Source organism: Ambystoma mexicanum, chromosome 2p (assembly GCF_040938575.1).
Source record: "Ambystoma mexicanum isolate Mex_15411 chromosome 2p, UKY_AmexF1_1, whole genome shotgun sequence".
In the NCBI taxonomy this organism is placed as follows: Eukaryota; Metazoa; Chordata; class Amphibia; order Caudata; family Ambystomatidae; genus Ambystoma; species Ambystoma mexicanum.
In genome coordinates, this window is record NC_090923.1 from 327804956 (window position 1) to 327832119 (window position 27164).

Consider the following 27164-nt stretch of genomic DNA (forward strand, 5'->3'; position numbering starts at 1 on the left):
GGAAGAGGCCCGGAGCAGGGCCGTGGGAGGACCTCGCAGCCAGGCGCACAGCTGGACGGCTGCGGGCGACGCACACCGCGCACTCCGCGCATTGCACGATCCGGACCAAGGGGACTCTCAAAGCGCTTTTGTAGTCGATAACCAGGGAAGCCCGGGAACGGCGTGTAACACACTTACGTCAGAGTACACAGAAACGTCACATAAACCGTCGTCGTAACGCATCCAGAGTCGCATCAGAGGCGGATTTTTGGGACAGAAAGCGAATAGTGTGATAGCATGCAAGAAACGTATTTTGAAGCGGGCGGGCTGGTACGGTGTCCACTTCTGTCGACAACAAACACAAGTGTATAGGGTTACGTTTACCTGAACATTTGACATGGGTCATTTATGGCCCCCTTAATCGGATATCGTAGTGTTAAATCAGAAGCAGTTTTTTGTCATTATATACGGTTTTCCCAATTGTTGGTTTGTAAGGTTTCTTGAACACGAAAGGCGCCGAGATCTGGGGGGCCTTAAAGTGCAATTTCAGCCCCGACAGGAGTGCTAACTACTCATCATGAGAAGGCCTGCATTGGTGAAACGGACCCTGTGCATTCCTAGAAAGACATACCTCGTCTGAATTACGTCGATTTACTCCGAAAAAGAGTTTCGATTTTAGAAACCGAGCATTAAATCCATGGACAGGGAAGCGAGTCACTTTCTCTGTGGCCGGAAGGGGGCGACCTGCGCTGCAAGAAAGGCCAGGCCTCAGCAGGATCCCCTGCTCACCAAGCAGACACCAAAGGAGGGGCCAGGGCGAAGCAGGGAGCTCGGGTGACACTTCTCACAGACATCTGCAGCGATAGAGGAATTTGGACACCCTCAACATTTCCCCGCACCTGGGAACCATCAATGCGCGGGTTCTTTGTGGCTGACCTGTGTGAGCACTTAATTGGCGGTGGCAGCAAGCTCAGGTGCATGTTTCTATGTAGCCTGCATTAGGCCGAATGAACAATGCCCACACGAGGAGTGCGACGATATATGTGGCCCACATCAGGCTGAACAATGCTCATCCAAGGAATGCCAGGAAAGATGTTTCTATTTGGCCCACATCAGGCTGAACAATGCTCAAATGAGGAATGCCAGGATATAGGTTTCAATATAGTTTGCATCAGCCTGCACAACGAACACCCGATGAACTCCAGGATATAGGTTTCTATGTGTCCCACATGAGGCTGAACAAAGCTCACCTGGGGAATGCCAGGATATAGGTTTCTAGGTGCCCCACATCAGTCTGAACAATGCTCATCCGAGGAATGCCAGGATATAGGTTTCTATGTGCCCCACATCAGGCTGAACAATGCTCACCCGAGGAATGCCAGGATATAGGTTTCTATGTGTCCCACATCAGGCTGAACAATGCTCACCCGAGGAATGCTGGGATATAGGTTTCTATGTGTCCCACATCAGGCTGAACAAAGCTCACCCGAGGAATGCCGGGATATAGGTTTCTATGTGTTCCACATCAGGCTGAACAATGCTCACCCGAGGAATGCCAGGATATTGGTTTCTATGTGGCCCACATCAGTCTGAACAAAGCTCACCCGGGGAATGCCAGAATAATGGTTTCTATGTGCCCCACATCAGGCTGAACAATGCTCACCCGAGGAATGCCGGGATATAGGTTTCTATGTGCCCCACATCAGGCTGAACAATGCTCACCCGAGGAATGCCGGGATATAGGTTTCTATGTGCCCCACATCAGGCTGAAAAATGCTCACCCGAGGAATGCCGGGATATAGGTTTCTATGTGTCCCACATGAGGCTGAACAATGCTCACCCGAGGAATGCCAGGATATAGGTTTCTATGTGGCCCACATGAGGCTGAACAAAGCTCACCCGAGGAATGCCAGGATATAGGTTTCTATGTGCCCCACATCAGGCTGAACAATGCTCATCCAAGGAATGCCAGGATATAGGTTTCTATGTGTCCCACATGAGGCTGAACAAAGCTCACCCGAGGAATGCCAGGATATAGGTTTCTATGTGCCCCACATCAGGCTGAACAATGCTCACCCGAGGAATGCCGGGATATAGGTTTCTATGTGCCCCACATCAGGCTGAAAAATGCTCACCCGAGGAATGCCGGGATATAGGTTTCTATGTGTCCCACATGAGGCTGAACAATGCTCACCCGAGGAATGCCGGGATATAGGTTTCTATGTGCCCCACATCAGGCTGAACAATGCTCACCCGAGGAATGCCAGGATATAGGTTTCTATGTGCCCCACATCAGGCTGAACAGTGCTCACCCGAGGAATGCCAGGATATAGGTTTCTATGTGCCCCACATCAGGCTGAACAGTGCTCACCCGGGGAATGCCAGGATATAGGTTTCTATGTGTCCCACATGAGGCTGAACAAAGCTCACCCGGGGAATGCCAGGATATAGGTTTCTAGGTGCCCCACATCAGTCTGAACAAAGCTCACCCGAGGAATGCCAGGATATAGGTTTCTATGTGCCCCACATCAGGCTGAACAATGCTCACCCGAGGAATGCCAGGATATAGGTTTCTATGTGGCCCACATCAGGCTGAACAATGCTCACCCGAGGAATGCCAGGATGTAGGTTACTATGTGTCCCACATCAGGCTGAACAATGCTCACCCGAGGAATGCCAGGATGTAGGTTACTATGTGTCCCACATCAGGCTGAACAATGCTCACCCGAGGAATGCCAGGATGTAGGTTACTATGTGTCCCACATCAGGCTGAACAATGCTCACCCGAGGAATGCCAGGATATAGGTTTCTATGTGGCCCACATCAGTCTGAACAAAGCTCACCAGGGGAATGCCAGGATAATGGTTTCTATGTGGTCTGCATCAGGCTGAACAATGCTCATCCAAGGAGTCCCAGGATATAGGTTTCTAAGTGCCCCACATCAGGCTGAACAATGCTCACCCGAGGAATGCCAGGATATAGGTTTCTATGTGCCCCACATCAGGCTGAAAAATGCCCACCCGAGGAATGCCAGGATATAGGTTTCTATGTGGCCCACATCAGTCTGAACAAAGCTCACCTGGGGAATGCCAGGATAATGGTTTCTATGTGGTCTGCATCAGGCTGAACAATGCTCACCCGAGGAATGCCAGGATATAGGTTTCTATGTGTCCCACATCAGGCTGAACAATGCTCACCCGAGGAATGCCAGGATATAGGTTTCTATGTGGTCCACACCAGGCTGAACAAAGCTCACCCGAGGAATGCCAGGATATAGGTTTCTATGTTCCCACATCAGGCTGAACAATGCTCACCCGAGGAGTGCCAGGATATAGGTTTCTATGTGGCCCACACGAGGCTGAACAATGCTCACCCGAGGAGTGCCAGGATATAGGTTTGTATAGGGTCTGCATCAGCCTGCACAATGCTCATCTGAGGAGTGCCAGGATATGGGTTTGTATAGGGTCTGCATCAGCCTGCACAATAACCACACGAGGAATGCCAGGATATAGGTTTCTATAAGGTCCTGCTACATGGTCTGCAGCAGGCTGACCAGTGCACACATGAGGAATGGCAGGATATACGTTTCTACGTGGCCCAGATCAGGCTGAACAATGGTCACCCGAGGCATGCCACGATAGAGGTTTGTATATGGTCTGCATCTGGCCAAAAAATGCTCACATGAGGAATGGCAGGATATAGGTTTCTATAAGGTCTGCATGAGGCTGACCGAATGCTCATAAGAGGAATGACAGGATATAGGTTTTCTAAGCGGCCCACATCAGGCTGACCGAATGCCCATCCGAGGAATGCCAGGATATAGGCTGCACAGGGCCTGCTTCAGGATGAAAATGCTTATCCGAGGAATGGTAGGGTATCGGTTTCTAAATGGACGAACAATGCTGATCCGTGTATTACAGGAAATAGGTTTCAATGTAGTCTGCACCAGAAGAATGTCCAGTACATACGTGCCTATGTGGTCTGCATCAGGCCTTTGTAGATGAAACCTGTTAGTGAGACATCATCTTCAATGATATAAATTCGCATTAAGCAACTCAACAAGCAGTAGGACTAGACAGATAGAGGTCTATATGGATTATATCAGGCTGAAAACGCCACTCCAAGGAATGTCAGGACATGGTCGCCATCAGGCTGGCAAATGTTAATTCGAGGAATGCCATGGTATAGGTTTCCATATGGTTTGCTTTAGGCTGAACAATGCTCATTGGAGGAATCGGGGAGCTAGTTATCTCAGGCGCCCCCGGGCACGATGCTGAATATAGTGCAGCAAACAAATCCTAAATTACGGTCTGTGCCCTGCACCAGTGCCACCGGGGCCGAGGGGACGCCGTACTGTAGAAAGCGTAGCAAGAGGAACTCGGCTGCAAGGCCCCTGTGCTCCACACGAAGGCTACGCCGAGGGGTGTCAGGCGAGGCCCCCTGTGGCAAACATCTTGGCATAGTCCGCCTCGATATCAAGTAATCCATGTAATGACCTGCTACTATATGTCAGTGCGTCTGCGCCAGTCAACACAAAGCTCAGTGGAGGAACCCCCGGCGCATGTGTCTGTGTGGTCTGCGGAAGGCCCAACCCCCGCCTTCTCGACGTGGGGCGGCCAGTGCCTCTCGGTGCAGCAACACCCTCTCCCTTTGCGAACGCCTGCGTGTGTGCCACGCCCAAATGCACCTTTGCAGGCGGCTCCTGGGTACTTGGAGGCCAGCTGCCCTTCACCCCCTGCCTGCTTATCGCACAGGGTAGTCACTCGCTTTTTGGAAGGAAAACTGGCCTTTGTAGATGAAACTGTTCCTAGGACAGCGGCTTTAAGTTATGTAAATTGGCACTAAGCAACTCACAACACTCAAACATTAAGAATAGACGGATGAGCCTGGATCTAACGCTCGGATTAAAAATACAGACCCAATCTGTGATGAATATAGAAATATAGAACGATATATTTGCAAAGTGTGGTAGGTGCATAGTAGCTAACGAGGTGTCGGGTTTACGGCTATTGCTTTCCGGGGGGGTCTATACGGGGGGCACAGCAGGGAAAGCTTCCCACAATGCGCTGCCAGGCTCCCAGTCCACCCATCGCCGGCAAGGTCCGCAGACCGCGCCATGGAAAATGCATGTTTGGAAAGGTTTGTAAAATGTCTCCTGCTTCAGGTTCTCCCTGGCAACCCGCCAGGCTCTCTTAAAGGCACAGGCCGCCCGCGCGCCGCCTCCGTTACATCAAGAATGTTGAACTTGGACGTGTGTCGGGATCCATTGGGGGTGTGGGGGAGGGGGATCGGTCGGGTCCTAACATTAAATGAAATCCTCCGGCCCCGAGAGACTACATGCTTCTTTTTCAAGTGGGGGTGGGGAGGTGAGCCAGTGACACGTGATTCGATGTGGAGACCACTAAGGAGAAAAGCGCGGGGGGGGGGGGCGTACATTAACCAGTCTGTAGGGCTAATAAGAAGAGGGGAGGGCATTACAGCTCCTAATCTCATGGAAACCACAGCAGCGCCCCCCCAACCCCCCTATTAGGAATAACAAACACACATGGGTGCAGTGCAGGGCACACAGCGTGCTGCTGGCGCGTGTTAAAAAGAGCACATTGCAATATACATCGGCACGCGAAATGCGCTGCGAAAAAGCTTGTAATTGACACGTGGCTAATTAATGCCCGGTAAAGAACAAAGAGCCTACCTTCCTGGCAGCTCGCGCGACGAAAGCAGCCCAAGTGGCCTCCCGTTGGGGTCCCAGCAATGAATCCTTCCAGGCGAGGGTGCTGCTCAGTATCCGAGCACGAGCGAGTGATTGGCAAAGGAGGCTGGCGTAGGCAGCGACCGACTGCTCCAAATTGGTTCCTGCTGTGGCGGAGGCGTGAGACGCTGCAGCCGCTGTGTGTGTGTGTGTGGAGGTGCAGAGCGTGGGACGGCGAGCGGAGCGTGCTCCCGGGGGCAGCCCTTCCAAGGTGTGAGAGAATGCACGCCTCGGGCTAGTCCTCGGCCCGCAGTGGCCCGGGGGTGTTCGGGAGGCACGCTCTGTTCCGCTTCCCGGCGTGCAGGTCCCCTGCTGGGCGGTGTGCGTCCGAGTACTCTGGAGTGTGCAGGGCGACTGGTGGGAGGGCCAGCGCGTGCACCGGGGTTAAGTGCGTACTCGGGCCTGTGTCACTGGAGACGCCGGATGATCTGGTCCTCTTTAGCAGGACCTTAACGCCCGCCAAGTTCCAAGAGAAGTGCGGCAGACGTTACCTGCACGAGTCCTGGACGATCGGGAATCCGGACGCCCGCGAACTTTTTCTGTGGTGCGGGTAAGTTCTCTACCTTGGAGGCACCGGCTCCGTGTTCGCCCCCCCAGGAGACGCTTGCTCGATGTAGGCCAATGCGCGATGCTGGCGGTATCCGGGAGATGCCCGCGCCAGGGGGTCCTCCTCCCAGTGATGCAGATTCTCTTAAGCGACTGATAGCCGTAGTGCTGGTGTCCAGGCACTGGAGCCCAGTTAGTTTAGGTCGGCCCCGGTGCGCTTCTTCGTCTCCGGAGGAGCCTGCTTCCCTTGGGGTGTCCGTTCTGTGCTATAGACTCCCCCCAGGGGGCTGCACTCTGGAAGGGATGTCTCCCTGCACCCCAGCCAACTCCACGGGCGCTTGCTGTATGATAGCGAGCAGGCTCACTTGTGTTGCCTGCCTTCTTGTAGGTGCTTCGTTATCCAGACTGCCTGGACGTGCCCCCCCCCTGCTATTATTGTTGGTATATCCTCAATTGGCACGCACGCTCTGGAAGCTTGCTCCAGGTAAGAGGCAGGCTCCGTTGAGTTGCCTGCTCTGTGTGGCGGAAGGTTGCTGGAGAGGACTGCTCTCTAAGCTGGAGGAACCTGCTCTTTTGATGCCGGTCCCCAGGAGGTGCCTGTTGCGCGCTTCGGGGTCCTTTCTGCGCAGCAGGACCTCCGGCGAGTCGCCTTTCCTTGGTGTTGCAAGGTTCTCACAGAAGTCGGCGCCGTGTCTAGTCTTTTGGAAGAGCAATCGCCCTGGAAGCCTGCCCCCTCTGTGGTAACACTCCTACTCCCCACGTAGTCCTCCTCCTGGGGGGCTGGCCGCAGAAGGTGGATCCTTGCACAGATCCTCGAGCTCAGCGCGCAGGTCTCCAAGCATAAAAAAAAATACACAAATATCCAACTGAATCCGGGTGCCCCGCGACACCTCGTCCCGTAGAAAGCCCCCGCGGGCTTTACGTGTCAGATGAGCAGGATATAAAGCCTTTGTTAGAAGCGCCTCAGCTCTGCTAGGATGGGGTACGGGAGGTCATCCTTTCTACCTCCATTTCGGAAGCTTCTGTCCATAACTATCCTCGTGGCTGCGCGGCTTCCCAGAGTCGGCCGGGATGGCCGAGCCACCTAGGTGGGGTCACGTCACACTCGGCGGTGGGCGCAGCGCACCTCTCGCCCAGGAAGGAGTACGAACCGTCCTGGTGATGATTCTGGCAGGAGATGATTCCCTGGAGCTGCAGTCGGTGACAGCCTTTCTCCCAGGAGTGCACAAAGTTTAGGAAAGCCAGCTGCGGCAGGAGAGCTACGCATGCGCAATGTGTCGACCTATGGCCAGCGTGCCTACAGTGCCAAACTCGGCTGCATCACGGAAACATGCCCTCAGCTCTCCCCGGCTGCACGCCGGAATGCGCCGAATTCAGACCACTTGTGTTGTGGGACACGCTCTTTGGCCACCACCTTTGTCCAGACCCAGGACCTAGAGCTCTCATTTCATCAGTGCCCCGCATGCAGCTTCGTGCTGCTACCCCCAGTACACTCCGAGGCACCCAGGACCAGTTATACACCGAGGAAGCATTTAGAGATCTCCTATGCACTCCTCCGCCTATGCACGTAACCCATGCTCTCTTCCCAGAAGAGCAACGGCGTTCCGGCTGTACATGATCAGACTGCCCTGTCTGCCCCCATAAGGGGGAGGCCGTGTGCGCTCGTGCTGCATTAGACGTGGGACCACTAATCCAGCTAGGCACACACCAGCAAAGTGATCTTCAGCTTTGGGTTCCTCATTCGGAACCTCATTTCAACGCCCCCCCCCCCCATGACAGGGGCTGTCACGGTGCTTGGTGAGCCCCCTCTTCTATTGGTTTTACTGCCCCAGCAGCAGGGGAATATTTCTCCTTTGAGTCTATGGCTGGAGGAACCCACAGTGGTTTATCACCGGACAAAGGTGTACCTGTGTAGATTAGTTATCTATTTTCAGATGTGTTTTTTAAAGAACCCAGTTGCTCACAGATTCGTGGCGGTATATCCCCTAAATTGCTATCAAGGAATATCCAAATGGGATTTCGTCCGATGAAGTCCAATATTAAAGCCCATATGCTTCCACTGGATACAGTAGAAACACGTTCTTAAATGTCAATGGGATGTACTGGCAGCAGACTTAGAACGTGGCCTAGCAGTTCGGGTTGGACTGCCCCTTTTGGGGTGGGGCCAAGCCTGATTTGCATATGGTCTTTCCCCTTCTGTAATGGCTTGGCAGGCGAAGAACGGTGGTCTGGAGGGTTGCCCAGAGCATTGCCAGTTGTTAAGATTCATTCTAAACCTTCCAGCCATCACCTCTTTGTTTTTGCAGCAGACTTAGAACCACCTGTGATATTTCTCCCCTGCCACCACCAGCCTCGGCTGCTTCAGGTGATTTTTAAACAAGTTTTTTTAACATGTAGTCATTGTCCTGTTTGAAATTCTACTTTGGTATTATCGAGTAGCTTCAACTGGATCCAGTTTGTGATATTTGTTTTTGTACATCAAAACCACTTTGATGATAGTTCATATGTTTGGCCGACGTATGCTTGATAAGTGCCTGGGGGTTTACAAAGCCAAGGTCCGGCTCCAGGATGACCTACGGGAGCGACATCTGGGGATTTGTCAATTTTAGCATCTTGGTGGAAATCCAGAATAGAATAATGAAAGGATCAGTGCGTCTCCCACAAGTTATACCAAATGGGGCGCTGTGGTTGGTACAGGGTATTCAATCATTGGAGGTAGAGGCACAAATAAAGTTTGCCAGTTATTTCTTAAGTCTTTGTGGGCCAACCGATAAACCTGAATTTAGAGAGAGTGAACGTGGATCCCCATCAATGATTAAATATCAATGATATAATGAGGGAATTATGTTACTGACTATGTGGCAAATCCCCTATAAGGACCGTCTGTCTAGTTGTACGTTGCCTCATATTATAAGCATGGTCAAGCAGAAAGCAAGGAGTTGAGACTTGGAGAAAAATGTCAGGACGGCACATCTCCTGCCCTCACTTGTTTCATTTACAGCCCTAGACATCCCACTTATGGGGGCAGTACATTTGTTCAGTCAGATCAGGGCCTTGAAGAAGACTAAAAATAATGACAAGGTTGAATCTGTTACCCTTGAGGGAGAGAAGGAGGTGGGAGCATAAAGAAATGTATAGGAAATGCCACTATATTCAGGATAGAGTTGAGGATCTGGGGCACTTCTTACATTGATGCCCTAAGTACTTGGACTTGCCTAAATGGTTTTTAATTCATTATTTTAAAGTTCTAAATATCAATTTGCAATTTGTTTAATTATGGAGCATAAGGATGAGGATTTTTGTATGACTTAAATAACTATGTCGTTTTTAGAGCACTTATTAGATGGGCATCTTTTTTAAATACTGGATAAGTTAAGGCAAATTGTAATATGATGTGTTTTTCTATGTATTTAAATTTAATTGATTTGCTGCTAATGAAGAAATCTAACAAAGAAATGAATTGATGGTTTGTTTTGTCATCCCAGTGTATCGCACCACCTATCTATCCCCTTCTTGACCATTCAGTATCAGACTGTGCAAATAAATCACAGCTCTTTCTCTTTCTAAATATCTTTCATCACCCCTCTTCACCCTTCTTTCCCTCCCTCACCACTCTTCTTTGCTACAGCTTTCTCTCGCTTTTCTTTGCTATTCTTACCCTCGCGGAGAGCTTTTCCTCACTCTAATTTCCCTCGCTCACCCCCTTTCCCTTGCTAGCCACGTTGCCTCACTCCTCTTTGCCATTCTTTCCCTTGCCCACAGCCTTCCATGCCTCCTCTTCACCCTTCTTTTACTTTTACTTTACTTTATTCAATTTATAACGCGCAGCCATGAACCTTGGGGCATGAGGGTGCGAGACATGACGGACAAGAAACATAAAACATAAAGGGGGAATGATGGAGCAAGGAGAGGAAGGAAGTCGGCACATTGGGAAGTAGAAGTAGCCGGCTAGCCTAAGTGAGTACTAAAATGATAGCTTAGTAGAAGAGATGGGTCTTGAGGGTCTTCTTAAAGGAGGTGACCGAGGGTTGCTGACGAAGCGTGGATGGAAAGAAGTTCCAGAGTTTGGGAGCTGCAATATAAAAAGTCCCATTCTCCACCTTCTTAAGTTTGCAGCGTGGTAGAGATAACATTTTCTGGTTGCTGGACCTAAGCACCCTAGAGTTAGGTTTGTTAAGGATTTGATCCAGCAAGTATTTGGGCATTTTGCCATGCCTGCATTTAAAGACAATTGTGAGAATTCTAAATCTCACTCAGGCTTCTATCGGCAGCCAGTGTAAGGAGCGTCGGGCAGCTGAGACGTGGTCACGATGTGCCAGGCCAGTGACAATTCGAACCGCTCCGTTCTGGACTACTTGAAGTCTATTAAGGTCAGTTTTTCCCAATCCAGCCAGGAGGCTGCCACAATAATCGATCTTCGCCCCAACTATGGCTCTTGCGATGGTCTCAGCATTTGCCTGCGAGATGAAAGGTCTTAAGTGGGTCAGGAGTTTTACATAGTAAGTGGAGGCGGAGATGACACTACTAACGTAGGCTCTCATGTTGAGGGTTTGATCCAGAACGACACCTAATATCTTTAGTTTAGGTTGAGGAGAAATGGTAACTAAGCCTAGCCTAAATGATTTAATCATGGGATTCAAACTGGCAAGGTAGTTTGGTGCCAATGATCATAAGCTCGATTTTGCTTTTAGATTGTTGGCCATCATCCAGTTTTCAATAAGGGAAAACATTCTGTTTAATTCTAATTCATCCTGGGAATGAACGCCCGATAGTTTTACTAAGACCTGGGTATCATCGGCATAGTTAGAAAAGGAAATACCTTCTTCCTCAAGCATCTTAAAAAGGGAGCTGTATAGATGTTGTAGAGGCAGGGGGAGGTACTAGCACTCTGCGGAACCCCGAAGAGAACAGGGATTGAATCGCCTCACACTGCCCGATGCAGACTCTGCTTTGTCCATTGGCCTGAAAGGAATTCATCCAAGATGCAGCGGAAGGGGAAAAATGTGCCACCTCGGCCATTCTGGCTACCAAAATGGGGTGATCAACCAAATCAAATGCTGTTGACAAATCCAGGGACACAAGAAGAGTAGCAAGACCATTATCCATTTTAGCAAGTAGCCGAGACTTGAGGTCTAAGAGTGAGGTCTCGGTACCATAGCCCTGCCTAAATCCTGACTGATAGATGTTTAAGATGTGATGCTGGTTCAGATGAGAGGCTATTTGTTAATAAGCTACTCGATCGAGTATTTTCAAGAGAAATTGCGTGTTGGTGATTGGACGATAGTTAAGTGGATTGTCAGGAGCAAGACCAGGCTTCTTAAGAATGGGGGTGATCCAAGCGGTTTTACGGTTGTCGGGGATGCAGCCCTCTTTTAAGGAGGCGTTAACACATTTACAAATGGCTTTTAGCAATGGAAGAGGGCAGGATTGTATGATTAAAGAGGAGCAAGGATCGCCCTTACACTTTGTGGGCTTGAGTTGTTCAATGGTAGATTGTAGATTTTAATTCAGCCTCTGAGATTGAATGAGATTGAATGAAAATGAAATTCAGTAATTGAGGGATTTCTAATGAATGGTTTAGTGTACGCAGATTCCGGGTTGGCAGTCTGTTTCTGTACAATATCGGTCTAATGCCAAGAGGTTTATTGTGCATGCCATTCTGGATTTGTAGACACCAAGAATTATCTGGCGATGGGAGTTGTTCATGAGGTTCGGGGGTAGGTTCAGTATCTTTTAGGATCCTTAACAATTCTTTAGTGTCAGATTTAGCATTAAGAATCTGATTATTACTTAATGCAGGCAAAACAGAAATAATTCTGTTTAGATCAGAAAAGAAAAATAGAGAGGAAGATAAAAACTACACCCCGCACATCCTGGGAGTAAGCATTCCATTCTCAAGGAAAGTAAAAAATCTTGGGTGCAAGAAAATCTGGCCAGTGAAGCCCAGACAGGGGCAAAAGTGAAATCAGTATACTATTCCCTGCGATTGCTCAGAAATGTGCTCCCTTTCTTAACATCTCAAGATCTTCCAGTAGTGGTGGGAGCTCTGGTTAACTCCCACCTTGACTACTTTAACAGTCTTCTGACAGGGATCCCGAGGAAACAAATGCTAAGATTGCAGAGGGCCCAGAATGCGACCGTTAGGCTAATAGCTCACCTGGTCAAAAGAGATCATGTGTCCACAGCCAGGAAATCGGTGCACTGGCTCATGGTGGAAGATCGTATTAAATTTAAAATGGCATGCCTGGTGTACAAGTGCTATCACAAACTTGCACAATGAAATTTGAACACCAGAATTCGACACTATTACCCAACCAGAGCCCTCTGCCCAGAAGATAAACATTTGGTATGTGTTCCGAGGGCCAAATGCATCTCAAAAGGTGACAGAAGGTTTTCTGTATTTGGGCCCAAGCTTTGGAACCAGCTGCCTCTTGGCATCCGTTCATGAACCACGCTGGAAAGATTTAGAAAATAACTTAAAACCTTCCTATTTAAATGATCCTACTCCCTCAGGGTCGTCCTTACTTCAAACTTGCCACAGTGATATGTTTCAACCCTTTAGTTACCATCTGCACCCGAATGCAGTCATCTGCCTGGTGCACGTAAGAAATGACTCAAACTCATTATTGTGGTAAGTCTTTTTTGCAGCCGTGAGCTCTCTGATCTATAGGCCTTGACAGAGGATTTATATGCAGCTAATGTGAGAATATTAGGATTGGATTTCCATTGGTGAAAAAGCTTTGCAGTAGCCGATTTGGACTTTTGTAAATCCTTGGTAAACCATGAATTGCTTCTGTTGGGGCCAAGCGATTTTCTTTTTAAAATTTTTGTTTTATTTTTTTGGGGTTTTTTGGACTTGGCAGGGGCTAGGAACTGTGAGATGGAGGCTAAATTGGATGTGAGGATGGAGAACAAGTCTAGTAAAGTAGTATGGTCTGAGAAATTAATTGCAGGGTCGAGAAGAGGTCCAATTTCGTCCTAAGTAATATGTTTGAAGTTGCGCGTAATAATGAAGTTGGGCTTATGAAGTTTGGGCTTAACTGGGAAAGGTATACTTATGGAGAAGTGAACAAATGAATGGTCCGACCAAGGGCAGGGATTGATTTGGATGTCGTAGCAAGGAGTGTTAACTGCGGAAACCCAATCCAATATGTGGCCCGATTGGTGAGTAGGCTCATTAATTTGTTGTTCAAAACCTAAATCAGAGAGGGTTTCCTCCAATTCAGCAGCTAGTGGGTCATCCTTGTGGCCTAGCCAATGGTTCAGATCTCCAAGGAGAATAAACCTGGTATTGGGTTTAAGAAGTGAGAGCAAGAAGTTAGAGAAGGAGGCAGTGAGGTTGTGTGGTGATGAGGGCGGTAAACGAGAAGAAAGTTCACTGTAGATTCCGTGTTCATTCCTATTGTAATATGAAGGGATTCTACTCCTTCAAAGTCTGAGTTCTGGACTATCCAGGTTGAGAGGGTATCTTTCAGAATGAATGCGACCCCCCCCCCGCCTCTCCCTATTATACGGTCATGGCGGGATAGAGGATAGCCTGTTGGAATCGCTAAATTGAGGGAAGGACCAGCCGAGCTAGATGCCCAGGTTTCTGTTATTGCGCACAGGTCGAGGTCGTTATCCGCAATGTAGTGGTTAACTTCTAGAGCGTCTTCTAGAGCGTGTTTAATAAGAGACCGGGTATTGAGTAATAAGTACAGAGTGTGCTAAGTGGGGGAGTGTGATTACCTTCCAGACGACTAAAGGAAGAGTCTGACAGATTTGGAGTCGGGGCTAATGGTATAACTAAAGAGGTAGAGGGTGGATGGAGGGGTAAGTCATCAGGCGGTACGGTGGAAAAAAGTGGAAGATAGTGACAGGGGCAGACTTATAGTGGATTATCGAGGGCTAGTGTGAAGAGAACTTACCTTCGTGATAGGTAGCTCTCAAGGTAAAAGAGCATTATTAGAAAATATATTTCGGGCAGCAGCAATGGCTGTGAGAAATTCTTGGAGCCCCATGACATTGGACAGAGAGGAGTCGCAATCACGTCCGTCACGGACCGGCACAGACCGGCTTGACTCCTTCACGCCGGCACGTTTGTGCCGGATTTAGAAAGAAATAGCAGCTAAGGACTACGAGGCTGCTGAGAAATGTAGTTTTTCCAAAAAACAGCGCGTGCAGGAAACTAATCCTGTTTTAAATCGCACTGTACCTTATCTAATTCTATTACAGGTTAGCAAATAACAATTAAGCACGTTGCCTAAGGTAAGCTGTATAATAGCATAAAATACAAATAGCAGCAAGATTGTTAAAAGAGGAATAAAATCACTAATGCCATCAGCGCTAGTAAATAAACAAACCTGAATGACGGGGGAGACTGGCTCACCATTCTCTCCTTGCTAACATTTTTCTGACTCTTCACTCTTATTTCCCTCGCTCACCACTCTCACTTGCTAACAACTTTCCCTCACTCCTCTTCACCTTTCTTTCCCTCGCTCACCACTCTTTACTTTGCTAGCCGCTTCCCTCACTTCACTTTGCCATTCTTTCTCTTGCTCACACCCTCTCCCTTGCAAACTGCTTTCCATGAATCTTGTTCACCCTTCTGTTCCTTGCTCACCACTCTCTCTCTTGCAAACAGCTTTCCATGACTCCTCTTCACCCTTCTTTCCCTCACTCTCCACTCTTTCACTTTCATGCTGCTTTCCTCTCCCCCTCCGCTCGCTTGCTCACACTCTTTCCCTTGCTAGCAGCTTTCCCCCACTTCCCTCATCTTTCTTTCCCTTGCTCAGCACTGTCCCTTGCGACAGCTTTCCCTCACTCATCTTTGCCATTCTTTTCCTTGCTCACCACTCTTTCCCTTGCTAACAGCTTCCCCTCACTCCTCTTCACCTTTTTTTTTGCTTCTGTAACAGATTATTGAGAAGCAACCCTCAACACAGGGAGTTCCTTCCCTCCCCACACAAGATGTGAGACAAAACTTTAACATATTCTTTTATTCCGCCCTACTTCAGACACAAATCATGCCCTTTGGATCCTCCCTCCGCCAAGTTAACAATGAACCAGGCCGGTGTACAGGAAACATATTATTAAAAGTAATAGAAATCGCACAACTACGCAAAACACCTTCTTTGTGGTTCACCGATAACTTCTTGTTACACAAATCAATTAAGAATAAAAACACAAATCACAATTGTTTACCTTCTACCAATTTCACTTCAAGAAATCATTAAACTGAACAATAACCAAAACAATTATAAATGTAGTGCTGTGCAATTTTGATTTTCCTGCGGGCTTAAAAGGCTAGCAGTAGGGTATGGCAATTATGAGTTCACCCACACTTTGGGTTTAAAATAAACACAGTGTAATTTAGCGGTTTGTTTTTCAGAACCCCCCACAACTTTGGTCTGTGTTGGGGAAGTCAGACATAAATATTGGAATGATTTGGGGAATTGTGGATTTCAGACACCCTCCATTGAAAGGCTTGTGTTAGGGAAGTCGGACAGAAACATTGGAATGATTTGGGGAATTTTGGATTTCGGACCACCTCCACTGAAAGTCCTGTGTTAGGGGAAAGTTAGACAAAAAGATTGGACTTATTAAAAAAAAAAAGACACCCCACTTCCTTAAAGAAGTCTGGGTCAACGGGACAAAAAGGATTACCCAATAGGCTATTCAGAGCACACTGGGAAGTGAGCTTTGTTAATATCAAATTTTAACAAAAAACACCCTGTAGTGTTCCACCAAATGGGGAATTCATTAAATTAATCTTTCTAGTTAAGTAGGCTAAGGATCTACACAGTTATGACCCCTGCCCACTATAAAGGGAAAAGGATTTAAGGGAAGCAGATTCCCCCACATTTTAGTATCCCAGGGCTCAGTTATACTTGCATACAAAACCTCTGTTTAAAGTTCAGGAAAGCCAACTGCATTTCAGGACACTCTGGAAAGAAAGGGCAGAGGTCTGGTCACTCCACTCTTAAGGATAGCCTCTTGCTTTCCACCATTGGACCCAGTGTGTTTTAAGCCCTTCCTAGCAATAGACAACTTCACCCAGATGCACTCTCAGCAGTCTCCTCTCGTGTTTCCTTGCAGCTGACAGATGGTAAATTGCAGCATCACGCTTTTGATGGTAAATTGTCAGCAGCTCTGTTGCTTCCTCCAAGTACAGTACCCCTTATATAGCAACAATGACGCCACCAATTTTACAATCGTGGGGAAGTACCCTGCCAGAGTTCTCACAACTAGAATTGGACAGTTACATCTCTCTCCTGCCCACTCCAGACCCTCTTTACGGGTTTGTTTAAGAGTCTGGAGCAGACATATGGTAGCTTAATTTACAAGCCCCATTTGTTCTCATATCACATTTTTGGCAACAACTAGTTATGTGGCAAAACGTCGACATTTTATTAATAACTGCCAAAATATATACCTATTTTCTGGTTCAGCTAATGATGTGAATTAAATAAGATTGGACTCGTGTGTCCAGCACAAACCTTGTAAGACAAAGTAGCAATACTTTGAGATAGATGGGGATGCAGAATATACTCAAACATCAATAAACATCTGACTCAGGAAGTTGGCAAAGTACGTCTGTATTAATATCAATTATCTAAAACAAGGAGTTACAATGAACTTGCTCGATTTTGTTTTTTTAGTTTTTTATTGAAAAAATTAGTTTCTTTTATACAAAGGGAAAAAAAAACCTTTTGTTTCAAAACTCCATAACTCATAGACTCCAACTCAACCTTATGAAAGCATGATATTTCATTACACTCAACCTTCTGGAATCACAAGTAGTACAAGATTGAGCAATCGTGCTCCAGGCAGCTCGGAGTAAATGAGTATGCACTGCCAGCTTTGTTAACCCTCTAATCTAAGATTCAATATTGAGAACAGCCATTAGAGGGGAAATTTCAGCAGCACATTCAGATAGTTCACAATTGCACAAACGTGTTTTACATTTTTGCCAGAGGAGATCAAGCGCCACCACGCCTCCATGTCTTCATCTAAAGGTGCAAATTGGCCAAGATGTAAGGAGCGCAAAATCGCAGGCGGCCTGACAGTCCAGAATTAGATGTTTCAGGGACTCCACAGAAACGAAGCAGAAGCGACATTCATTGTCATTTGTCGCTGGGTCTTTGCGTTGCCATAGGATTTCCTTAGATTTTAGTATGTTTAAGCGGAATCTGAGAAATTGCTCACGATAATAGCCGGTATAACATCGAGTCAAGTAGGATGACTGAGCGTTTATTTTTTTTTTGTTCATATCCTAGCGAACTTGCTGAGACCAATATTTCCCGCTTTTCTAGATTGACAATCCATGCCCAAGCCTTAAATTTCTTTTTTGCATGTTGGGGCTGGAAGGTTAAGTCAAAATTGCAGATTTCCGCAGCAGCTACCCAAGCTTGCACTTTTGACCAACAGGCCGATGTTAGTTGCTTCCTGCCTATGATTGAAGATGTGGTAGGGTGAAGCTTTGGTCGCAAGGGACATCTTTCGCATGAGTGAGATGGATTTCCATATGACATGACTGAATAGAGAGTTCAATAATAGTTCATGGCGGATTGCAATGGTTGAAATACAGTGTGGAAGGTTAAGTGCCCGTTTCCAAAAGCAGCCTTCAAGTTGGTCCCAAGTTGACTCATTTATATTCCAACTTGCTTCTGCGCCTAAGATGGGCACTACCTTTTGCAGGTAGAATTAACATTGGTGTAAGAGAGAATTTCCCAAAGCTTTTATTCAGTTTTGCCGCTTGAAGGGCTAATCTTGAGGTTTTCAGTTTTAAATCTTTGATACACTGAGATTCGCATATGGAATTGTTACTCCACTCCTAAGTAGCAAATGGAGTTAGCTGAGGATAGGTGATGGCCACCAACTGCCCAAATAAACGCTCTGTCTTTTCTGCTGTTAACAGATCCGATTTATACAATTTTATTTTTTTCTGTATTAATTGAGAGGTCGTTAATGGCAAGATAATCGTAGAGACCGAGAAGTAGACGTTGGAGACCAATCTGTGTTTTATCAATCAGAACCAGGTCATCAGCATAAGCAATGTAACTTACATGGATCTGATTTATTTTGGGCGGAAAGCAATGAGCCTGGGCAAGATAAAGAGGAAGGTCAGCTAAAAATAATTTGAAAAGGTCAGCAGCCAGAGGGCACCCTTCCTTGACACCCCGAGTTGTTGGAATGCTTGCTGGTAAGTCGCTGTCTTTGTTGAGGGGCACTCGAATGGAAGTATTTGAGTGGAGAGCTATTATAGGATTGAGAATAGCAGCTGGACAATCCCACTTTGATAATTTCGACCAAAGGCGGTCGCGATTTATTCCATCAAAAGTTTGTTTCATGTCAATGAATGCTAAATGGAGTTTCGATCTTGATTTTTGCGCTTCCAACTTCATAAGCGTAAGGAAAGCCAGATTGACATCCACGCCTACGCCTTTTGAAAAGCCAGTTTGGCGTTCATCCTGAATGCCGGCTTGTTTGGCCCAAATCACAAGCTTCGATCTTAAATTTGCTCCAAAGATTTTCCCAATCGAATCTAGAAAGGCAATAGGCCGATAATTGCCTGGATTGTCCCAGCAGCCCTTCTTATGAATTGGGACTACAAACGCAGATAGCCATGACTCAGGTAAAGTGTTAGATTTGGCAATTTTCTTGAAAAGGTGCTCGATAAAAAGAGCCCACGTCGATGTGTTTTTCTTGAGCATCACGTTGCTGATAAGATCAGGGCCGGCAGCTCGAGAATTTTTTAGCTTCGTGATTGCTCGAGTAATTTCGACCTGTGACATTTCTATGTCCCAAGGTACGTTGTTTCGTTCACAGTGTGAATCTGCCTCTTGCTTCTCGCTGTTAAATACCTTAAAGAAGTGCTTGTGCCAAATGTCCCCAGAGATGGTATTTTGGGTTGAGTTTAGGCTATTTACGTGGCCCATATTCAAAATATGCCAAATGTCACGTGTATTTTTTGTTATTATTAGCTTCATCATTAATTCAGCACGATCTTGTACAATGATGACTCTATGGGATCTTGCCCAATTCCGATATAACGCTCTTCTTGCCTTTACTTCATCAGCTACTTCCTGACTTGATCCGGCTTTTGTTTTTATTTGTCTCAAGTCTCTACGTAGGACTTTTTTTGTCTTGCAGTACCTTACTAAACAGATATTTGTGGCATTTCTGCTGTTGACCTTGATCATTACGCTCTGTTACATGTAATGATAATAGGGGAAAGTAATCCACACCGTACAGGGAGGTCAACAGTCTTTCTGTTAAACAGCCAATTTGGTTAACGCTTATCCGAAGACGATTGCCGCTGGAATTTGCCTCTACTGGGAGATTGTACAAAGGGATAGAGGACGAGGCAGCCAAGGAGCAGCCAAGCGTTAGCAACATATGGTCACTCCTAAGCATTTTCCGAGAGTGTAAAGTAGTGTATTTTGTCTCAAAATGTCTTGAGACCCAAAAGTAATCAATAATGCTGTGAGATGACTCTGGGTGCCAAGTTGGTTGTGCTGGAATATTGCCTCTAACAGCACCGTTTATCATCAGACAGTCACGCATCATTGCGTTTGACCATCTTCGTTCCTTTAGACCAAGTTTTTCTTCGGCAATACGTTTATAACTTTGATTTTTCCAATTGTAATCAAACCATGAGCAATTTAGTTCGCCACAGCAAATGATTGTCAAGTGATTACATTTCAGAGATGCATCATCCATTAGGTGACAAACAGCATTTACAAAAACCCTATCGCTAATTTTTGCAGAGTTCCAGTAACAATTGATAAGGAGGAGTGACGATTTTGACTTTGAATTGTCTCTCATTAGATGCATGATTGAGCCTTGTACATAAGGATTTGGGTTTGTACAGACCGGGGTACACCAGTTTTGGGACACGCGAACCATGGTTAAAAGTCCAGCGCTTGGGCGTCCTTGTAGGTTTTTGACAGCTGGGTTGACTGATATTACATAGCCGTCTCTCCTCGGTGCTTCAAGGAGCCATGTCTCTAGCAGACAAACTGCAAACACGTTGTGGAGGGGTGCTTCGAATCCATTGAACAAGTGATGGAACCCACGAGTGTTCCAAGATAAGACTGAGCATGGTGCTTCCCGAACGCTCAATCATGACTATTTTTGAGTATGAATTTTCGAGTTGTGTACTTGTTTGGCATTTGAGTGTCTTGAGACACCCTGCGAGGCCGCTGAACTCAAAAGATTTCGTACATGGGACACGTCGACAACCTTTTTCGTAGCAGATTATTTGAGGTACGCTCCAAGTTGCTTGCCTGGTTAGTGTTTTCAGGTTCGATGGAAATGTCAAAGCCAAACAACAGTAGGTCATCTGTGCTTTGAGTATTGTGTTGCGAACACCAGCTGACTCAATGTGCAGCAAGACAGCATCAGAGCACTGTTCTGAAACATATTCGACAATTTTTATGTCATCAGAATTAATTAAGCGCACTGGCGGAATATGTTTAAACAGCCTTAGGACATTTGCGCGATTAAGATTCAGCTCGTCGTCACTATGGATGTTTTGCAATCTTAATTTACAGCTGTAGTTGACAGCACGACGGGGGTTGTTTTCATGTACTCTTGATTTGAAGCGACTCTGCTGCTTTTGTTGATTTTGGGACAGTTTAGGATTTAAGGACGCGCTAGCCATTGCCGGTTTTGCTAGGACCTCATCAGAAATCGCTGAACCCGGCGGCTGGGTTGCTTGATGGTTTGGCAGCGAAGGGCATGTCCTCGGTTGAGCGCCACTCAAGGGTGGACGTGTAAAGGGCCGAGTCACTTCATTTGGTGTCTGTTGATATTTATTGTCTCCAGAGGAGGAATACGTCGAAAGATCACATAGATCGGGTGAAATAGGAATCACTGAGGTGACTAATGAATCGTCATTGGAGCTTATTCAGCGCCATTTAGAACCAAGTTTCGGGGGTGACTCTTTGCTGTTTTTTTGAGCTTTCGAGGGAACTCTGTCGGGGCCAGAATTTCGTTTGAACAGGCCCAAATGAGGAGGAGTAGTTAGATTTCTTATGAAGCTTTTAGTCGTTGTACGGGCTGTTGGTTTCTGTTTCCTCCCTTTTATTAGCCACCTTTTCTTTTTGATCTGATGCTGGGGGCTTGTCAGCCTGCGCGGCTGCAGTCGAACCAAACCCACAGCACCTGTTTTGGCGGGGCCAGAGAAGATTCCAAATGAAGAAAAGGGATGTCTCGTTGGGCTTTTTTGAGGCTTTGCTTGAGCAGGTTGACTAACATCGTTTGAAGGAACGTTTTTGTCCACTGCCAAGGGGTCAGTTGCATCCGGGACTTGTGAGTCTGCTGGAAGATGTGTGATAGCGTCTACAGCTACTTGGGCACTTGGATTTGCACTCATGATGTCGACTATGCATCCATTTTGCACCTGCTTAGCGACATTTGTTGCTACAGCTGTGTTTAAGGTCAGTTGGCTCAGAGACACATTTGAAATGGTGGCTAAACTCGCTTTGACCACGGAGCACTTTTCTGGACTGCTCACACGAAAGGGTTTTGCAGCCATATCCTTTAACTCAACCAATAGACCTTTTAACATTTGTTCGTGGCTCCTCTGTTGAATTGCCACTAAGTCACTCAAGAGCGAGTGCCACTGCAAACTTGAGTCAGCTTCCGCTTGCATGTGTTGTCGTCTAAATAGGGCAAAGTTCTCGATTTTTTTTTTTCTAGTTTTATGGATAGATTCGAGATCATTGCCCCTTGGTCACAAATTGTTTTGTTCATAGACGCGTAAAGTTTTACAAAAGGTATCATTGCCTGAGAAGATGCTGCAAGCACATTGTTGTGTATTTGGATGGCCGCAGCGACTGAAAGGCTCGATTTAGAATTAGGCGTTTTCGAGCACTCATTCGCTGGACTCAAGGTGCTTGTTAGTTCTTTGTTAAGGATCTGTCGCTTTATTGGCGTTGTCAAGTTGGAGGGAGCATTAATTTTACTTGCGGCCAGTCGAGCTTCCGAATGAATAGAAACAGACGTCTTGTTCAATGCTTTGACTTGTTGGTCGCATTGCAGCGGGAGCTGCGTGGTCAGTGTTGAGGGAGTGGATGAAATAGCAGTCAGCAAAGCTGAGATCGGCTTATTCGCGACAGTTAGTAGGCAATGTAAATTAAGGTGGTCACTAGAGTTGTGCTGTAAATGGCTTGGGACTCTAGGGATGACAGTTTGAGGAGTCCGCGGCGATGGAGTCTCTGGAGTGACAAGGTGTAGTCCACTTGTAGAATTTAGAGAAGGACGGGCAGAGCTCTGGGTGCTGAATAGGGCAGCAGGGGTACGAACGCAATCATGTAAGTGCCGAATTTCCTTGAATTAGAGCTTTCATTTTCAGCTGGCGTTAGAATTAATGTAGAGTTCTGGGGTTGACACAGATTATTGCAAGCCAATTGTGATAGAAAAGGCAGACTAATTCTGGGAATCATTGGCTGCCTGTTTGCTTGTATTGGGGTTGTAGGATTAAGCAAATCAAGAGCATTTCCTGGTTGTGATGCAGATTTTAGAGGAGAGAGCCGAGTGATGCCCTCCGAGACCGTGTACGCTGTGCAGACACCGGCACCTGCATTAGCGCCCACGTCTATTTGCTCAATTGAGTACTGCATAGCTTCAATAGATTTTTCTTGAGCAACCAACGATGCACTCATTATTTCCGCATCGGTCAAATCAAACGGCGAAAAATAGATGGGTGAAGCAATATGCTTAGACAAAGGTGATCCCGCCACCGGTTATTCCTCAGCAGGTACCGGGGCTAAGTTTGCCAGTGAGAGCAACAAAAAAGGTCTTGTCGGGGTGCATTTTGAATTGGGCTAGGTGGATGAGAAAGACCAGGAGGGGCCACTTGATGTACATAAGCTGTGATCTGGAGGGAGGTAGGCATTGGCAATAAGGTTTGAGCTTCCTTGCAAACTTCTTTGCTTACCTTTGCAGCAGCGTTGGTACCTGACATAGTCTTTTGCCCCGCTGCAGTCCATGGATACAACATTCGGCGTTGTTGGAGTGTCTTATGTCGGGTCTGAGGACCACATGCCACTGAGGAAGAGGAAGAAGCTTTTGGGGTAACCCCCATACTGGCCAGTACACCAGGCTCACTTAGGTGAACTGGGAAAACTGGGACTCAGTGCCGGACTCCGCTCCGCGCGGGAAAGGTGATTTTAAAGGCAAACCCAGTAGAAGGAGAAAGAGGACTGGAATAGTCCAGCAATGTAGCAGGAGCTGCAGCTCCTCAGGTAGAAAGCACAGAGACACTGGGCAAACTGGGACTCAGTGCCGGACTCTTGCTCGATCTTCTCACTCAACGCATTTCATAGAAAAAGTAGCTTATATACTAAAAACTCATCATCATTGACGTCAACCTACAAAACTACAAAAACCTACTTGGCAAAGTGATTGGTTTACAGGGAACATCTAGGTATACATTCCATACTTTTCAGGGAAGGTGATTGGGTCTCTAACATCAGGTGGGGCAACTAAACCCTCCTCTAGTGCAGGTTTCTACGAATGTTCTCAAATACACAACATCTCATTGGTTATACAAACTATAGGGCTCTTCTACTACATGGCCCTCTATAATTGGTTAGCACCCTCATATCCCTCTGTAATATTCCACACAAGCAAGCAGCACGCAGGCTGGCACCCAGGTGCTGGTGGGTTGGCCATTACCATAGCTTCCCACCAATTAGCCTGCCATCTATCATCACTCTTGCCTTCTGCCAGTCAATTAAGGCTTTGAACTTGCCCTTGGAAATGTTCTGTGCCTGAGAATAAGAGGGAGTATAGACATACTCTGTCGCTTGGTTTTGATACAGCTCATCCCAGTGTCTTATTTTCATCCACCCACGTGAATGCATACCATGTTTTAGAGTCTTTCTGCATTTAAAATCCTATTAAATGATGAACCTCTAATGTCTTCAATGTTCTCAATCCTCACCTAAAACAACCACTGCACGAACATTCGGGCTCACAGTGGGCTTGACTTCCTGGTGCTGTGCCAGCCAAGCCTTTCTTCGATCCACCTTTGTAATTCAATTGCAACATACTAAAAAGCCAGATCTGCTAAAATGCGTTGTGGAATCATGCATAGTCCATACATTTCTATATGTTGAGACTTGAATGTCGTGTAGGCAGAAGAGTCCTCTGTCCCCAAATCCCACACAGAGAGAACTCAAAGTCACTCCCTGTATGATCGTTGAGGCCACAGGTGGAGATGGTCAACGCCGGAACCGCGACCTCTGGGACCCCAATCCGCTGCAAGAAAATACTGATTAAGTACCAAGCAAATGACAGTAAATGACAGTGCCAAAATAACGTGAAAAAGGTCTTACCAGAGGGGTCAGGAGAAAGGCAATGAACCTATGAGTTAAGGGTCCGGGACTCACATGGGCAGGTAGACTGTAGTCCCAATAATGGCGTGAGAACCACCTGATGACAAGAACATGGTTTGGTAGCTGTGGAGTTTGAAAGCAAGAAGTTCCAAAGAAAACCAGATGCAAAAGGGAAATCTGTGTTGCAGTCCAAAGAGCAGTCCGAGCTCAAAACACAGGCAAATCCAATGTAACAAAGCCAGTAAGGTAATCCAAGCGAAGTCCAAGTAAGCAAACCGAGGTAAGAAATCCAAAGGAACACGTAGCACCAAACAGGTTGCAAAGAACAGCTGTGAAGCAGCGAGTACAGGGATAGCCGTGTTTAAATACTCGCGCTTCTGGCATTACTTCCCGTCACATGACGTGCTGCCGCATCACGTGAGTGGATCCCTGGGTCACGTGAGCACACAGCGCTGGTCACGCAACGCGGAAGCATAGTAGCGTTACACCGATAACCTAGGCGCCAAGGAAGCTGCCAATGCAAAAAAGGCCGCAACCTGGAGAGCGTTCTGTTGCGGGTGAAGCGTGCATGTGCACGCGAGTCATCGGGGGGCCCACATGAGTGCCGGAGTGTGAAGGGGGAATAAGATGGGACAGAGGGAGCGGGGCGAGCTATCGTAATTCCAGAGTTCTGGGCAATGGCAGGAGTGGCAGTATTAACAGGTGTGTGTACAAGGGAGGGTGTGACACTATAAATATACGTTGGCGCATCGCCGCAATCTATTCACTACATAGCCAGCCTTTAAGAATACTTTGTCTACTTGCATTACTGCATCTGTACAATTATAAAATGACTTGATGCTGTCGGGGTGAAATTCTGCCGGGGTCGGCCGGGCCGTCCGCAGACCTCCGGGCAGGGAGGCCCCAACTCCTCCCGTATATCCCAAAAGAGAGAGAGTATGAGACACACGCAAGAAGCAAGGTGACTCTGCTGTTTATTAGACAAAACGGCAGGGATGGGTCAAGGATCGTACGCGTCCGTCCTGACACACACACAATCGTGGGGCTCGCAGGCCCTTTTTACCTTAGTATGACGCGCTACTTGCGTCACCTTACAAAGTTTAGCAAAAAACCTATTTCCACTCTGGATTGGTTACTCGAGTGGTTGGGTTAGTATAGCATACATATAGAGAACGATGTTAGTGGTTGAGGGTTAGTCAGGTGATATACTTGGGCTGTCCCTTCAATTTGATACATGAAAATTGTTACATGAAGACCTCTGAGGATTGGTCAATGTTAATGGCGTAAGTGATAAGAGCCCCATGTTCTGATTGGTCCGCTCGCGAGCCCCCCAGTCTGAGACTATCGCTGTTCTCAGCTCGCGGTGCACCTGTCATTTGCAACAATGTTTTACTATGGGTAGGTGTAAACAATGTGAGGATTTATTCATATGTTGGGAGGTCGACTACTCCCACTGCTGCAGATGTCCAATGAGTCTTTTAATTGTATCTGCCTGTGTCTTGAAACGTGGGATTCAGGCGTCTCCTTCCTCCTGGGCTTGGCATCCCGTCAGGTTTGGCTTTGTCACGTGAGGTGGGACCGTGTTTGAGGCAAAATTCAGCACAATTAATATTGTTTTTCCCACTGTGTGCCTGGTTTATCTTGCAGGTGCGACCTTGGCGTTGGCTTGCGGCGTGCGAGATTGCAACATCGTGCCCTTGGCGGTGTGCTTTCGCCGGGCTCATTCTGCAGGGTCAGCAACCGAGCTCTTGCTCATTCAATGTTCATGGAAGCTTTTGCTTGCGGCCTACTTGGGCCTGGTGCATAGGTGGAACCGTTTGATGCAGAGCACTTTAGGTTACGGTATCATATTGCTCTATCCTCCGTATCGTGTCTCCGTTATATTCTTCATTATGGTACGTGGTTCTTAGAAGAAGCGTGAGCAAGCCTTTTTAGATAAGTTCATTATGCGTCTTGCGTTTCTGCATTTTGAGAGCCTATGTGGAAAATAATAAAGATGCACGTCCGTGGGTATGTCTGTCGCCTACGTCATAGCACTGAGTATATTCTTCGTGTGGATTGGTGTGGGAGTGTCCGGTGTGCATGTTTGCACAGGTGTGCTAACCGTTGGCTAGGTCGTCATGGCATCTCTAACGACGTGTAGGTTTTAGTCGAGTTGATCCATGCCGCAGGTGTCGGCATGGACAGGGCGGGCTGCTGGGCAGGTAGGTGGGCACATCCGTATGTTCTTGTACAAGGGTATTTGGTCGTCTGGTAGGTAGGCAAACTCCTCTTGTGGTGGGTGTCTAGGCCGTGATCCTCTAGGCCAAGCGCGAGAGGGGGAGGGCGGGAGCCTGTTCTTACATTCTCCCACTTCAGTCCCCCCTCTGGTCGACTTGTCGACCACAAACATATCCTTTTCTTTATCTCCTCTTACTCTCCATATTTTAGGTATTCCTCCCAAATGTCCATAGTGGTTAACATGGTCTTCAAATGACCAATACATATATGCACAGGTTCCTCCAGGAGTGCAGTATACCCATTTCCCTATGTAGCTCCTTGGGTTTCTTGGGTTTTCGAGC

General features: G+C 47.2%; 1 protein-coding gene and 1 long non-coding RNA gene across 4 annotated transcripts in view; one reads left to right on the top strand and one right to left on the bottom strand.

Moving 5' to 3' along the window:
• WNT5A (Wnt family member 5A) overlaps nucleotides 1-7482 on the bottom strand; it is a 29386-nt gene extending 21904 nt beyond the window's left edge. The window contains exon 1 of the mRNA XM_069643646.1: nucleotides 5672-7482. The gene's annotated coding sequence lies outside the window, so the exon portion shown is untranslated. The remainder of the gene's footprint in view (nucleotides 1-5671) is intronic.
• A 152-nt stretch (nucleotides 7483-7634) lies between these two features.
• LOC138566413 (uncharacterized) overlaps nucleotides 7635-27164 on the top strand; it is an 89742-nt gene continuing 70212 nt past the window's right edge. For all 3 annotated transcript variants that reach the window (XR_011301930.1, XR_011301932.1, XR_011301931.1), the window contains exon 1: nucleotides 7635-8639. This is a non-coding gene — a long non-coding RNA (uncharacterized lncRNA). The remainder of the gene's footprint in view (nucleotides 8640-27164) is intronic.